The sequence below is a fragment of the Sus scrofa genome, chromosome 16 (assembly GCF_000003025.6).
Source record: "Sus scrofa isolate TJ Tabasco breed Duroc chromosome 16, Sscrofa11.1, whole genome shotgun sequence".
Classification (NCBI taxonomy): Eukaryota; Metazoa; Chordata; class Mammalia; order Artiodactyla; family Suidae; genus Sus; species Sus scrofa.
The window spans coordinates 31,225,465-31,242,798 of NC_010458.4; positions in this window are offsets into that span (position 1 = coordinate 31,225,465).

Consider the following 17,334-nt stretch of genomic DNA (forward strand, 5'->3'; position numbering starts at 1 on the left):
ATTTTTCAACTTCAAGCACAGAGCAAAGCGAGACAGAGGCCAAGTGTCTCTATGGACTTAGGGAAGAGCTTTCAAGATTTTAGATAGGACAATGCTTAAATGGACGGGATGGGGAAAGAGTATGCTAGAAAAATGCTTTGTGGGGGGGCTTTATTTTCTTAAGTATAAAACAGTTAAAACAGTTCTCTTAGACACCTCTAAAGGAGGTAAAATATAGGCATATTTATAATGGTACCTGAAATTCTTCTAAGTTTAAGAATAAACATTTCTAACTCTTAGATACCCTTTAGTGTTCCTTGGGCTTCTTCAGAACTAAGGTCATAGCTGTGCTGGCAAATGGCACAGTTTTAGCTGCACTTAGAGTAAAGGCTACATTGTTAGAAATGTTGATTGTTCTAATTCACTGCTTATTAGAATCATTGGCATGAGTGGCACTCCAAGGAGGTCCATGTGTCTTCTGTTCTCAACACTTTCCTCCCAGATGAATAAATAGTTAACTGTATCTTTTACTTTTATGGGTATCAACTCTGCCCAGAGGAATGTTTTATGTTATACATTATAGAAAATACATAAACATATAAAATAATAAATCATCAACTTTACTGTAATTTGATCTTTTAGATCAACTATGATATAATATACCCTCATTCAATAATATAGAGGGAACTACATATTTGGAGTCCAGATTAAGAAAGACAACTAGTTTGCCACAGTTTTACTTTGCTGGTGTTTTAAAAGCCAGATGATCTAAGAATACACACATTTACTTATCTCACAAAGACATAATCACACTGTCATCCATTTTTGAACCACAAAAGATGGATAGAATAACATGTGCTTAAAATGGATTCATTAATTATCAGAATAGATAAGTGTTTCATCAGGTATATACAGCAGATAACGTTTATCTTTTCTCATAGAAGAAAAAGATTAAAGTAATTCTTCTATACATATTGGGAAGAAAAAAGCCTGTTCCACTGAGACTTTCATAATGTGACACTAGATAATATACTTTGCTACAGATGGCAAAGTTACACAAACATAGATACAGATGACTTATTTCATATTCAGCTCAGGCAGCTGAATGCTAGAGGAAAGCTACTCTTTCCCACCGTAACTATTACACAGCATTTATTTTGTTTCATTATAAATATGGAGTCACTATAAAAATCTCACAATAGTTGGGGGTTTTATTTTTTTCCAGCGTGCCTTTCAGAAATTGCATGGGATTTTCCCCAATACTGTACAACAGGTTGTCAATACCAATGATAAGATGCTCAATGGTGACTGTTGTAATATAGCACTGGACTTGCAAGGGAGTAAATCATCAGCTGATACTTATTGTTTCTTGCTCTATATTAAGGTGCTAGATTAAAAATAATTTTATGTTTTTCCAAAAAATTTCAATGTACCTAGTAAAATCATTGTTTTCTGTTCATTTTTTCCTCAATGAAAAAATCTGCTTTTTACTCATAAGTTTTTTAAAGCTCAAGGATCCTATTCACCTAAGAATGTTTAAATGCATCTGAAAGGAGAAATAATATTCCTTAATTGCTGACAATTTTTTTGTCAGAAATGATTTTGGCTAACACGAGCCTAAAGGTAAAATGGAAGTGAAATCAAATTTTCCCTGGATAATAACTTGATGTTATTTAACAGAATGCATGATCATAATACATTTCTTACAGATTCCTAAGACTACTGATAAAATAAATTTCACAAGTCCATTCATTTGCTTTCTCATGAGTATGTTAAATTGCTCGTTTGTTAATGAGTTAATTTCTCTTGACTATGTTTGTTCTCTATTTCACACTGTTGTCCTGAAGAGCACTCAGATCACATGACCAAACATAGCTCTATCCCTTTTCAAGTGCCTTTACTTTGGAACTGGGAATATCTGGCAATGTTTTCTAAGAAGTTAAAAACATATTTCATGTACAAGAATTCTATGTTTCCATTTATACACTTTTGAATTGGCTAATCTTTTGTAATATATTGTAAAATACCTATTCAGTTTACTTCTGCCATTTGTTAACTGTATGCCATCTGATTACACAAGGAATGTTCTCTCTGAAAGGTGAAAAGTACTCTTTTTTTGTCTATTAGTTTCTAAATATCTGATAAATACAACATTTGTTTGTTTGTGGCAGTCAGTTTAACTGCATTGTCTCATGTCAGATTTACACTTATAAAATTCTATGCCATCAAGTTCTTTGAAACCCAGTGTGTATTCTGAGTGTGTGTGATCATGCCAAACAACTTAAATTGTAACACCATTGACTGGATAACATACTGTTCTCTATGTATGCAAGGCACTGAATAATGTATTACTGCTTAGGGCAGAGATGCATGAAATAATTCAGTTGTTAGTAAACTACTTAAATGCACTTTGCCAACCTGAGTGAAACAAATGGGTAGAGATATTAAAAGGCAAATACCAGAAATGAAAACAGTCAGATTTGTGTGTTGTTTAATTTTAAGTGCACTCTACTAGTGGAATGTGAATTTGCCCTATTGAAATCATTATCAATTCATTTGCAGACTCAAATAAACATTGATAAAGGGCTCCAGGGAAACATAAATGGCAAGAATGCTTGAAACAGGAATACAGAGACAGGCCCCTCTTTTGGGAAGACAAAGCTTTTTTTGCAAAGGTTGTGCTGACAGTTTGTGTTTCTACAGATAGTTAAGAATGTTTTAATAGCGTAAAAAAACTTTAAATAAGTCAAAAGGGAGAGAGTTAATTTCTTGCTATTTTGCTAAAGCTGAAGTAAACTTCTAAAAATATTATTTTAAAGTCATTGGATATTAAGTGTATAGCTGTTACTGGAAATGAGAAACACAATTATACAAAAAATTAAGAATTTTTGAACTACCTATGAATAATCAGATATATTTTGGCCACTGCCAACCACCGCCTCCAAATTGAAATTACTCATGGCTTACTGACCCAATGGTATTGCCCATGTTGGTTTAATAGAAAATATTCAAAAGCTAATTTTGTGAAAAGTGTTTGTTAAAAATAAATTTTAAAACAAATTTGATTAAAATCTAAAATTGACAGTACATCATAATCTTAATATAAAATAATAAATAATGAAAATAAATTCACTTTGGAAATAATCTTTCTAAAACACTTTTTTTCTTTTTTCCTTGTATAACATTATCACACTCAGTACTTTTATCCATGTGGGCAGAACTGAATATTTTAGTCCTAATTCGATAGTTAACTTGCATGAGATTGTGAAAATCTATGACACGTAGAGAATTATTTTATTGATTCAAATGCATATTTTTGCCACAGCAAGTAGAATCCTTTACTCTAAAAGTCAATGTAAATAGCGAGCGAGTACTCAATTCGCTAATTACTTTAGATTTAGCTTGCAGCCGATTGAGTGACAGACATTTTTCTGAGTCTCTCATCCAGCCTCACTCCAGATTAGAACTGGCACCTTCCCCTATGCAAATGAACACCTAATTAGAGACACCTCCCAGTTAATAAGCCACTTTCTTATCACCAGTTATATTACCTGACAAGCCCTTTCTTTCCAGTCCTGGCCCACCAAGAATCTTCATTCATTTCCTCTTCTTCTTCTCTGCAAAGTGAACTGATCCCGCATAATCCCTGGAATAATGTAGTTTCTCTTGTGGAAGAGCGGCTTCCCTCTCCCCCTTTTACATCAAGCTAATGGAGCCAGTAGGTATCCTATTGATCTTTTCTCTATATGGTTTCCACAAGGATTTGACAGACTTCCTTACAGGTTAAACATCCAGGCTTTCTGAAGTGGCTATAAAGCTTTGTTTTTGATTTTTTTCTAACTTTTTTTTTTGAAACCCTTGCTCATCTGTAATCTTTAAAAGCTCAGTTGATGCCATGCAGAGCAAAGCCTTATTTCTTTGCAGAACTAATCTAGACACTGTCTAGTGTTGAGTACAGTTGTCTGATTCAAATCTTCTGTTACAAAGCAGATGACATCTAGCTAGATGTCACGAGAAGAGCCTAACAATGACAATTCACTTATCCCTTAGAAAGAATCAATTCTCCCACAATGCATCTGTCAGAAAACTCTCACTCAGTAAAAGCAATTTTTCTAGCTGTCTGACACTGTAATTGCTCTTAAATTTTCAATGAACGTTTTACAAGGACTCCCCTGAACCATGATGAAAAACTTAACTTTTTTCTAAAAATGAGAGGCTGACAGGATGAAAGAGGTCTTTCTCTTTAAAGCCTTGCTTGCTTGAGTAGGAATTCTTTCATATCATCAACAAGCTGTTGAATAGAGGATAGATTACTTTCCATTTATTTCATCAATCAGATTAAAGGCTCTCCTTCACAATGCCCTTTAAACAAGAGCTGTTTATGATGCCCTCACAGGTTTGACTTTAATGTAGTATTAAATCACGATGGACAGTGGAGTCGGTAAGGAATATAAATATGACGAATATCTGACAACATTTAAGCATTGCATATATTTCGGTCATTATCTTCATTCTTGTCATAAAAGAGAGGTAAACAGGAGAAGAAAAACAGCTATAGATTAGCTATTCTTTAGTCTGTAAAAAAATTCAACACAATTTCCTTTTATGGATCGGTAAGCAGAAATGCCAAGCATAGCAGTGATTTTTTTTTTTCTCAGACCAGTAATTTAAAAGAAAAAAAATCATTTAACAAGAAAGAAGAGATTTCTTTATTTCTATTCTTTTCTCAATACGTATTTTTAAGCTTTAAAAATAGCACTTGGAGTCCATGCATTCTTGGTGAGTTCAGTCTAAAGACTTTAGGGGGTAAAGATAATACTCTATTTTAAGATTTTCCCAAAGTAAAACAGGGCAAAAGAGCTGTTGATGATTTTATCAATAATATGAGAGTCAGAGAGAGATGTATGTGTCAAATAGGTTAAAATAATTGATTTAGTATGTATTCGTGTGTTAATGTGTGTATTTGGTAAGTAAATGATAAAAAATATAAAAGCATCAAAATTCCATAATTCATTGTATGACACACCTGTGATCAAACCTTCTGTCAGAGGTGCATGATGATATTGCAGCTTCAGATAAAAATACTTTTTTTTTTTTTTTTTTTTTGCGTTTTAGGGCTGCACCTGTGGCATATGGAGGTCCCCAGGCTAGGAGTCTAATCAGAGCTATAGCTGCCGGCCTATGCCACAGCCACAGCAACTAGGGATCCAAGCCATGTCTGCCATCTACACCACAGCTCACAGCAATGCCAGATCCTTAACCCACTCAGCGAGGCCAGGAATTGAACCCAAACCTCATGGTTCCTAGTCGGATTTGTTTCTGCTGAACCACGATGGGAACTCCCTAAAATTGCGTTTTAAATTTCAATCACTAATATGAACTGCAGCAAATAGAAGGGAAATTATATTGTAATTGTAGAGTGAAAAAAATCAAATCATGGAAAGGTATGTCATAGCCATCTTGTCCCATCTTCCACCCTATACACGCAGCTCTGGTATTTCCCTCTTCGGCTGGAATATCTTTAATAACTGGAATCTCACTATATCCCCTGGCAAAATATCCCCTGAAAATTCTGTCAGAAAGTATTTTCCTAGTACTGAGTCTAAATCTTTATTATGTGATATATTACCCATTGTTCTGTAGGCCATTGTTCTTATCTAAACTAAATTTTAAAATGTATGATAGTTGAAACAGTAAATATTGAAGAATTAAGACAGTTGCTTTTTGGAAGACAGTTCGCCAGCCCTCTCCATCGTCCCTTTTGAAGCTAATCACTGTCAGTTTCTACAACAGTTTTTCATGTGTTCATTGCAACAATTTCATAGGAAAAAAAATCTCCTAAGCATTCTTTTCTTCCAGTTTTATTGGGATAGAATTAATATAAGCACTGCATAAGTTTCCGGTGTACAGTACAATGTTTTGACTTACAGACATCATGAAATGATTATCACAATAAGTTTAGTGAAGTTCCATCATCTCATATGGATACGACATTAGAGAAATAGAAAAAAAAATCCTCTTCCTTGTGATGAGAATTCTGAGGATTTACTCTCTTAACAACTTTCATATGTAATTCCCAGCAGTGTTAGTTATCTTTATTATGCTATACATCCCTAGCACTTATTTATCTTATAACTGGAAATTTGTACCTTTTGACAGACTTCATCTAATTCCCCCACCTCTGGTAACCACAAATCTGATCTCTTATTCTATGAGTTCATTCATTTGGTTTTGAAGTATAATTGACCTACAACATTATGTTAGATTCTGCCACTCAACATAGTAATTGAATATATTTTTTTGTCTTTTTGTCTTTTTCTAGGGCTGTACCCGCGGCATATGGAGGTTCCCAGGCTAGGGGTCTAATTGGAGCTGTAGCTGCCAGCCTACGCCAGAGCTACAGCAAGGTGGGATCCGAGCCATGTCTGTGACCTACACCACAGCTCATGGCAACATTGGATCTTTAACCTACCGAGTGAGGCCAGGGATCGAACCTGTGACCTCATGGTTCCTAGTTGGATTAGTTAACCACTGAGCCACGATGGGAACTCCAGTAACTGAATACACATTTCAAAATGATCACCATGATAAATCTAGTTATATCATCATCAAAGATATTACACAGTTATTGACTATATTCCCCACACCATAGGTTTCATACCAGTGTGACTCAACTATTTGGCAACTGGGAATGCATACCCCTTAACCTCCTCATCTATATTTTTTCTCTCCCAATCCCCCAGCAAACATCAGTTTGTTCTCTGTATCTATGAGTCTGTTTCTATTTTCTTATGTTTGTTCATTTGTTTTGTTTTTTAGATTCCACATACATAAAAAATCACACAGAATTTTTTTTGTCTAACTTATTTCACTCAGCATAATACCTTCTAGGTCTATCTATGTTGCCACAAATGATAATATTTCATCTTTTTTATGACTAATACTCCATCATATATATTAATATATTTCATATAAAAATACCTTTATTCATTTACCTATTGTATAGTCAGTTTGCTTCCATATCTTGGGTACTGTAAATAATCCTGTAATGAACATTGGATGCACATATCTTTTCTAATGTGTTTTCATTTTCATTAGATAAATACCCAGGATTGGAAGTGCTGGCTCTTATGGCAGTTCTCTTTTTAACTTTTTTTGTGGAATCTCCATACTGTTCTCCATAGTGTGTGCACCAAATTACATTCTCAGAAACAGTGCACTGAGGTTCCCTTTTCTCCATATGCTTACCAACACTTATTATTGGCTTCATCTACATTGCATTTTATCTACATAGGATCATTGAATTCTCTACGAAAACCATGCTTTTTATTCAGAGAAAAGTGAGGCACAGTAAGATAAAATAAATTGACCAATTCATACAGTAGTAACTAGAGAATCAAAATTTAAGTCCATGTTTGTCAGAGGCCAAAGGCCACCATCTTTACATAATCCCCCCTGTCATTAGTCCTTCCTATACCTCCATGCCTTATCTGTTTACCTTCTAATTTTACACTTCTCTAAATTGGGCAACCATAAAAGTGGAATCAAGAAAACAATTAGGGTGATGGGACTCTGGTTCAGATAAGAACTATGATGGCTATGAAGAGAATAGTGGCTGTGGTTTGAGGTCTGAAGATGAGTGGACAGATATTATATATATCTTGATCTACTAATACTTTCCTCTGTCTCTGTCTTCCTTTTTTTCCATCTCTCCTTCTTTCTCTCCTTTCTGTCTTTCTCACACACATATACATTATTTGTTAGCTTTCCCTTCCCCACATAATATGTTCTAAATTATGGCATCTATGTCATTGATAAAATATTCGTGATGGGTAAGGTTGAAAACTATACTCTTTGACATTCTTCTTAGAGACTTCCCTGCTGGTTAATATCAACCTATAATTGGCATTCTTTCTGTTAGTATATAAATTCCCGTGGATAAATCTAGTAGGCAAGTCCACTTTTCCTCAGTTTATCAATAAGAATCTTGGTAAAGTATCAAATGCCTGTACTTCATATACTTTGTGTATGGTATTATCCTATTAGGACCATACCAGACACTGTGGCTAATTTGATGAGATTTGTTTTAGTGATTGAAAAGGAAAACATTCCTCTGATTTCTCATTTTAAAAATCCTATTCAAGGCCTAGTTTATATAGACATGAGTCATTATTCTCTATCTGCTCTTTGTTAATCTTATGTCTTATACTTTCTACATATGCTTCTTAAAAAAATCTGAATTAATTCAGAGATTCTTAGGCATGGATTTCTTGATGGGGACTGGGGATGTAGGAATAATTTTTAGCTATGAAGTGAGAATTTTCTTCTGGGAGACCTCCTTATTTCTGTATGTATCTTTTTGCCTAGTGTCTCATTTCTTGGATTCATATGTTCCTTTCTTTATTTACTCTGCATTTTGGCCAGGTTTAGGTACATCACGTGGGGAAAAGAATCTCATTGATTTTATTTTCCTTCTATTAATCTGTCTGTTCCTCATTATTTCCAACTTCACTACGAAGATTGAGAATTTCAGGTAAGAGCCCTGTTTCCTCTACCAATACCTACCAAGTTACATACATTGATCTGTTTGAGGCTCTTTCTGCCATCTTCTCATGTGGCTGCCATGCTTCTTCATCCTTGAGGTACCCGTTGCTTTGATCTTTCTCTCTGTCCTATGTCTGCAAACTCCCCTAACTACTTTGTACTACTCTTGGCAGATAAACTGGATTAAATTTCTTCCATAAAAATATATATAAAACCTATGTAACAAAAAGTCCACTGTCTCTAATTATTCTCTTTCCCTTCTTCCCTATTATAGCCAAAATTATTTTTTGTGTGTCTTTTTTTTTTTTTTTGTAATAGGGCCACACCCACAGCATATGGAGGTTCCCAGGCTAGGGGTCAAAACAGAGCTGTGGCTGCCAGCCATAGCCACAACCACAACAACATGGGATCTGAGCCATATCTGTGACCTACACCACAGCTCACGGCAACACTAGATCTTTAACCCACTGAGCGAGGCCAGGGATTGGACCTGCATCCTCACGGATACTAGTTAGATTTGTTTCGGCTGAGCCACGATGGGAACTCCTACAGCCAAAATTCCTGAAAGAACCCGACCTTTCCTCCCTCGCTTTCAGTCCTTGATCTATTAGAATTCAGCTTTGGATCAAGCTCTCTAAGATTCCTCTGTCCATATCCCTCTCTCTTAGTTCATTTTTCTTCGATATTTGACACTATAACCAAGTATGTTTGAATTCCAGTTACTACATGTTCTGGTTACTTCTTAGAAAGCTCATCTTTTTCTTCTTGCACTTCCAATATGATTTTCCCTTAGGGTTTCATTTTTCAGTTCTCTAATCTTTTTCACATCATATCTTCTCCCTAGGTGATCTCATTCAGTTCAAAGTTTTAACCACTATGAAATCTTCGTCTCCATCTGAGGTTTCTTTTTGAATTTTAGATTCAAGTATCTAACCATAACTGTATAATTTCCCTCATTTCCTACTGCCTGAACGAATAAAGCTCATACTTCTTTCCCTATATGGTTTCTTGTTTCTTTTCTTCCTGGGTTTGAACCCAGAAGGGAAGTATGACTGACAGCTAATGAGCATATCATGGAATTCTCCTGAAAGGAAATATCAGGGGCTGACACTCATGGATGTAGAATGAGTAGAAATAATAAGATTAAGTTCATCTAGTTTCTCCAACTATACTATACCCGCCCACCTGCCCAAATTTGCCACATTCCCTGGCTTCTATCTTGTTACAATGGTTAGTGGATGACTTTTATTAACTCTGATCCAAAGCAATCAATCACCTTCACCAAACTCTGAGATACCAGCTGCTCTCACCTTCCCAACAGCTTCATCCTTGAACATTTTTCCTTTTTTTTATACCATCAATTTCTTTTTATCTATATTGGATCATTGCCATCAGCCTACCCACCTTTTTTTCATACCTTCCAACCTTAGAAAAATATTACCTTGGCTTCATATCCTTCTTCAATAATGTTTTCATTTTTTTTGTTCTCTTTCCAAGCTAATTTTGAAAAGATTTTTGAAAGTTTTTTTCTAATTTTCTAGTAATTACCTCTATTTTCAAACTTTGAAATTTCCCCTCAAATCTACTGTGAACCATACTCTGAAACTACTCTTGCCAAAAGTCATCAATTACCTCAAATCTAGAAGTTATTGTTCTGCCCTCAGTTTTTCTTTTAATCTTTCAATAGCCCTTGGCAAAGTTAATAATTTTCTATTCTGACCACAGTATTTTATATTACAACTTCTTTCATGACTCCAAGCATTCTAGATCTTTATTAACATGCTTTACCTAAAAACAAAAAAAAAACCAAAAAACAAAAAAATTTAAAAAAAATTTTTTTATTTTCCCACGTACAGCAAGGGGATCAGTTATCCTTACATGTATACATTACAATTACATTTCCCCCCCACCCTTTGTTCTGTTGCAACATGAGTATCTAGACAAAGTTCTCAATGCTATTCAGCAGGATCTCCTTGTATGTCTATTCTAAGTTGTGTCTGATAAGCCCAAGCTCCTGATCCCTCCCACTCCCTCCCTCTCCCATCAGGCAGCCACAAGTCTCTTCTCCAAGTCCATGATTTTCTTTTCTGAGGAGATGTTCATTTGTGCTGGATATTAGATTCCAGTTATAAGTGATATCATATGGTATTTGTCTTTGTCTTTCTGGCTCATTTCACTCAGTATGAGATTCTCTAGTTCCATCCACGTTGCTGCTAATGGCATTGTGTCATTCTTTTTTATGGCTGAGTAGTATTCCATTGTGTATATATACCACCTCTTCCGAATCCAATCCTCTGTCGATGGACATTTGGGTTGTTTCCATGTCTTGGCTATTGTGAATAGTGCTGCAATGAACATGCGGGTCCATGTGTCTCTTTTAAGTAGGGTTTTGTCAGATAGATGCCCAAGAGTGGGATTGTGGGGTCATATGGAAGTTCTATGTATAGATTTCTAAGGTATCTCCAAACTGTTCTCCATAGTGGCTGTACCAGTTTACATTCCCACCAACAGTGCAGGAGGGTTCCCAAAAAAAACTTTTGACATAGGAAAAAATCTACATATGTCTTTTAAAATTTATTATATTTTTAATTTCATTGTCTATCTTTGTCAGTAGAATATAACCTCCATAAAAACAGGGACCCTGAAGTTCCTGCTGTGGCACAGTGGGTTAAGAATCTGACTGCAGTGGTTCAGGTCACCGCATGAGGGTAGCAGGTTTGATCCCTGTCCTGGCACAGTGGGTTAAAGATCTGGCATGGCCAGTTGGATTCAGTCCCTGGCCAGGGAACTTCCATATTCCATGGATGTGGCCATAATAATAATAATGATAACAATATTAATAGTAATAATAATAAAGAAAAGAGATTCTTATCCATTTTAATATCCACCGATGAATCCTAAGTGCCCATGACTGTCACATATTAAGTGCTTGATAAATATTTAAATGAATCAAAGAACTTCTTGTGAACACTTGCTTTTCTTGAATTTTAGTACAGTCTAATGATTTTGTTTCTTCCTTTACCCACCCTTTTGTAGTTAGCTCTAATTTTACAGCACCTAAAGGCTGAGTTCTTAGCTATTTCTCTTCTTTAACCATAATTTCTTCTTAAGTGGTCTTATCTAGGCTTATGGATTTAACCACCTTTATTCCATGGAATCCTTAATTTATAAATACAGTCCTGACCTTTCCCTGAAATTTAATCTCATACGCCCAGCTGTCTTCCTGACATCTCCACTTGGATATCTAGAAGGGACCTTATCTTAACATTTCCAAAATAAAACCTTTAATTTCTATCCTTATTTTACTCATCCCACAGTTTTCTCCATCTCATATATACCATCCCCCAATTGTTCAAGCCTCAAACTTCAACTCATCCTCCATTCGTCCTTCTCCTTATGTCACATTCGAAATCCATTGTTATTTACCCTGTCCGGTCAACGTCAAATTTCCTGTTTCTCTTTTTTCCCACATAACGTTTTTTCCTGCCACAGTGATCTTTTAAAAGCATACATCTTGGCATGGCACAGCCTGTACCCACCTGCGCCATTTAGGACTCTTTAATATCTTCCCATTGTACAAGGAAATAATTCCAATCAGATCTGGGCCCTGTCTCCTCATTTCATATGACAGCCCCTTTAACTCATTGCTCTCCAACTATACATCTATCTTTCTGTTCCTCAAATGTACAAAACTTTTTTCTACTTTAAGACCTTTACCTTCGCTATTTTCTTTCTAAATTGCCCTGCCCTCACAGTCACAGGACTTGGCTCTGTATTGTCTTTCAGATCTCAGGTGAAGTGTCACCTCTTCAGAGTGATCTTCCTGAATGTTATTTACAGTAGCAACTGGCTATTCTCCATGATACCACCTTATTTTATTTTCATTAGAAAACTTATTACTATAATATATATGAGTACAATTTTTAGATCAGTGCTCTTAGCCATAGCTATCTGTAAGTTTCATGAAATCAGAAACCTTGCCTTCCTTGTTCATTACTCTAAAGTGTGGAGCAGCTGTACCCAGACAACAAGAAACGTTTTTTAATAAAGGCGTGAAAGCCTTTTTGTTGGCCACACTGGTATGTCAATGCACTTTTATTTTTCTCCTTCCAGTATATTCTAAGTGACATTACCACAGTTTGGACTCCATTTCCACATGTATTAGATCTCCTGATTCAATCTCATAGATCATTAAAGTTCTATTTTCCTCTCCATCTTCTAGTCTTTGTGCTTTCATTTGTGTAACCTCTATAAATCTGTATTACTAGGTCACTGATTCTTTGTGTGTATGTGTAGACAACCTTCTGTAAAGCCCGCGTAGTGACTTTCTCGGTTGCGACATTACATTTTTCTGTTCTAAGATTTTCATTTGGTTCTTTTTGTACAGCTTCCATATCTGACCTGAAATTCAATTTATTCACCCATTATATCTATCTGTTCCTTTAGGTTCTCTAATATATGTCATCTTAGTTGTTGTAAACTCTTATCCTCTAATCTCACTATCTTGGTTATCTTGTCTGCTAATTTCAGTACCTTTGTTATCGCTGAGACTGCTCCTAAATTCACTTCTTACCCTGCTCTTCTCTGGTCTATAGGTTAAATTTTCTTCTTTCTCTTCTATGTCTAGTAGTTTTTTATTAAATACTGAACATTGTATATGATAGAGAAACTGTGAATTCTGTTATCTTTCTTTGTAAAACAGAGAATTTTGTTCTAATAGGTCAGTAAATTATTTCAGATTATCTTAATAATGCGAAGCTTGCTTTAGGTTTTATGAAAGAGGATCTATTTCAGTTGTATCTTTATTCTTAGGCCATATTCCTTTGTCTTGGAATTTGGACTTTATTTCTTACTCATGTGCCTCCAGAATTCAATGTAAAGTTGAGTTTATCATGCTCTTCTAATTTGGTAAAACTTTAAAGTTCAATTCTGTCTTTTCAGCAGGTTCTTGAAATCTTTTCAACTCTTTCAGGTTTCCAGCTATTATTTTATTTGGTGCTTGATGTCTCACCTCATGCATAGATCATTCAGGTATATCAGTTCTGAATTTGAAGACAGATATTTGCAAATCCCTTCCCTCTGTGTGGCTTTTTTTCCCTGGCATTACGTTTTCTAGCCATCATGGCTATTTCAGATTCCGCCTCTGATTCCTCAAATTCTTTCTCTATGCGAGTATGGTTAACAAGGGCCCCTAGGGGCCAAAAAATGTATAATTATGAATCTCCTCTAGTTGGTTCCCTACTTTCAAAGGTTGTATTACTTCCAGTTTCTGTTTACCGCTGGTTGATTTCCACTGTCTTTATAGAATTTTTACAAAACATGTTTTTCCCAAAATTTATTATCAGTGGATTGGTTATTATAATACAAACTACACTCACACTATTCTGTTAATAACTTATTTAGTTTTTGATTTAGTAACAATAACTTATTATTAGGAACCACTTTCAGTTCATTATTCTTCTATTATTAATCTACAATATCTTATTACAATAGGCAAATTCTAAGACAGCCAGTGTTCTATAAAACAAACATATTTAGTTCACTTGTTTGGTGATGTAGTTGTTTTATGTTATTTATTTACTCTGGTTAGTGTGAATGTCTAAATATTTATGCTGAGGGTTTATGAATGTTTTTATTTTTATTTTTAATTTTTTAATTTTTATAGCTGTACCTGCAGCATATGTTTTTAGGCTAGGGGTAGAATCAGAGCTGCAGCTGCAGGCCTATGCCACAGTCATGGCAACACCAGATCCAAGCCACATCTGTGACCTATGCTGCAGCTTGCAGCAATGCCAGATCTTTAACCTACTGAGCAAGGCCATGGATTGAACCCAGATCATCACAGACACTATGTCAGGTTCTTAACCCACTGAGCCACAATGGAAACTCCATTGCTTTTAATTACAACATCCTGCTTTACACCTTGCTGAGGATATTATGAAATATACTATAATGAATCAGATTTTATTTCTAAAATATAGAAAGCCCTAAATTTCTAAACACATCTGGCCTCAGGTAATTGCCATAAATTTATCAAATTTGAGCAAGAAAAAGCAATATTGCACTTTTTAGATTAGAGATGTGGTTAAAATTGGCTTTAGTAGAAATATTTTTGATTTTGTCTAAAAATCAGCAAGTAGTTGATTTGGAAAAGGGTGGTGAGGAGCTGACAAAAAGCTAATGTTAAAATACCTGCCTAATAGAACAATCTTTGCTAATAGATGTTGTAAGCTACCGATTCGAGTCAAGCGATTTTTCCATACTTTATTTTTCTGACAATGGTTTACATAGACAAGGTATGTGAAACTAAGCCCAGTATAAACAGCTGACCTTTCCAGTCTAAAGTCAGTCAGTGGCCTACTGTCTATTATCTCATAATTACTGCTTGTTACTGTATTTTTAGGAGTATTATTTTCTCTTTTCTTAAGGAATGTTCAATCTAACCGAACATTCTCAGTTGGCTGAACACTTTTTTTTTTTTTTTTTTGTCTTTTCTAGGGCTGCACCAGCAGTATATGGAGGTTCCTAGGCCAGGGGTTGAATCGGAACTATGGCTGCTGGCCTACAACACAGCTACAACAACTCGGGATCCAAGCCATGTCTGCGACCTACACCACAGCTCATGGCAATGCCGGATCCTTAACCCACTGAGCAAGGCCAGGGATTGAATCCTCAATCACATGTTCCTAGTCGGATTCGTTAACCACTGAGCCACAACAGGAACTCTGGCTGAACACTTTCAAAATCATAAATTTTATAGCATCGCTATAGTTATAGGCATTTCCAATTTCAAACACTCATAACAAGTATTTGAGGATCACAGATAAATCCTGTTGTTGGCCTTTTATTTAGTATGGGGTGAGGAACATTTCTGAGATGTTCTTTTGAAATTACAGATGTGTTTTTCTGTTTTAAAATTTCCAAAGAAGATTCTTGGTACATTTATGTTAGGGTACTTTCAAAAGTCAACGAGGAATATTCTAGAAGTGAAAAATGTTTAAGTCCAAATCCCCTTATATTACTGTTAAAACAAAACAAAACAAAACAAAACTGCAGACCAAGCAATTAGAATGTTGCAGTCCTTAAATATGATCCCATATTTCTACTACAGCTAATTGATTTTACATCTGGTATGTTAAAAGAATTTATGAAACTTGAATAGTGTCTTTGTTTATACCCCAAAGGCTCAAAATGAATTCTATATATCATCATCCTTAAGGAGAAAAATCGGCTTTAAAAATGTAATGCACTTCCCAAAGTAAATTCAACTAAATTTTTTAAGATCCTAAATAAAGAATGATTTCTTTTAAATGTAGAGAGGTTTAGGAAATCTTTAATGTATAGAAAAATAACAACAATTTAAATTGCAATTTAAAAAAAGACCAGTGTGAAGTATTCAAGGGAAAATGGCATTGAAGTATATTAAAAAGTATAAAAGAAACCAAGAATTTACATTTATAATGAAAAAAATGACTCTGGGATAGGAAGAAGCTAACATTTACTAAGCATCCTATACATACTAAATAATAATGGCTAATATTTATGGGACAGGTGCTGCTCTAAACACTTAACATGCATTTAGTATTTCAATCCTCATAACCACCCTATGAAGTAGCTTGATTATTATCTTCACTTCACAGATTAAAAAAAAAAAAAAAAAAGAAGAAGAAAGCACAACCACAAGGCACAAAGAGGCTAAGTACTTGCTCAGAGTCACATGGGAAGATGTGGTAGAACTGGGACTCACACCCAGGCAGTCTGGCTCCAGAGCACGTGCACTTAAACTTTATGATATACGGCCTCTTCCAGTATTGAATGCTTACTCTGCCAGAACAGTTTTAAGGGATTTACATGCATTATATCTTTTAAATTCAATAGAAAGGAGGTAGAGCACAGGATCACTGGTCTATCTTACATCAATACATTAGTTAGCTGCCTATGTCCGTCAGGACTGCCACTCTGGCTCCAACCACAAAGTGATTAGGAGAAAAGTAAGATGTTTTTAGAGCAAGGAGTTTCTGGCACTCTATTCTCAAGATCTTTTCCTGAACATGGATCTTGGGTCATTTTAGTTAAAACATATACAATCTTTCCAGGTGCCTCTCTGCTAAAAAACTACATTGAAATTGGCTGTAGAAATACAACCATCTTGATTTGGAAAATATTGCCTTCGACTCAAAGAAATATTTATATGAGCTTTTCTAGGCATCCTTTTAAAATTTGTTTAAAGATAAAATTGATTCCCCAGTATTCACTGGCTTACGGTGTAAATTCGTCACACAAAAAATATAACATACTTGATCCACTAACATTTTTTTCCAAAATCTTTTTATTTGGCTTGACTGTTCACTGGAAACATATATCATTAAGATAACTTAGGAGTACTAATGGTATCTGCATATAGATTTTTATAAACTTCTTACACACAAACTATATTGATAATATCTTTTTGGTCTGCTGCCCTTGACATTCCATAGATTTGAAAAATATATGATAGTTAAAGGAAGTGGAATGATCTTTCCAATAAATTACTCATTTACAATAATTCTTAATTTTTATTTCAATGTTATGAAATTTGTTTTTAGCTTTTAATAACAACTCAATAAAGAAGTGTCCTTTGAACTAAAGAAAAGATTCAAATTAATTCCCTCAGAATAAACTTCCAAATAGAGCTTTAAAATGACTTATGCCAAGAACTATAAAACATTAATCAAGGAAATTAAAGAAGATGTAAAGAAATGGAAAGATATTCCATGCTCCTGGGCTGGAAAAGTTAATATTGTAAAAATGGCTATACTACCCAAAGCAATC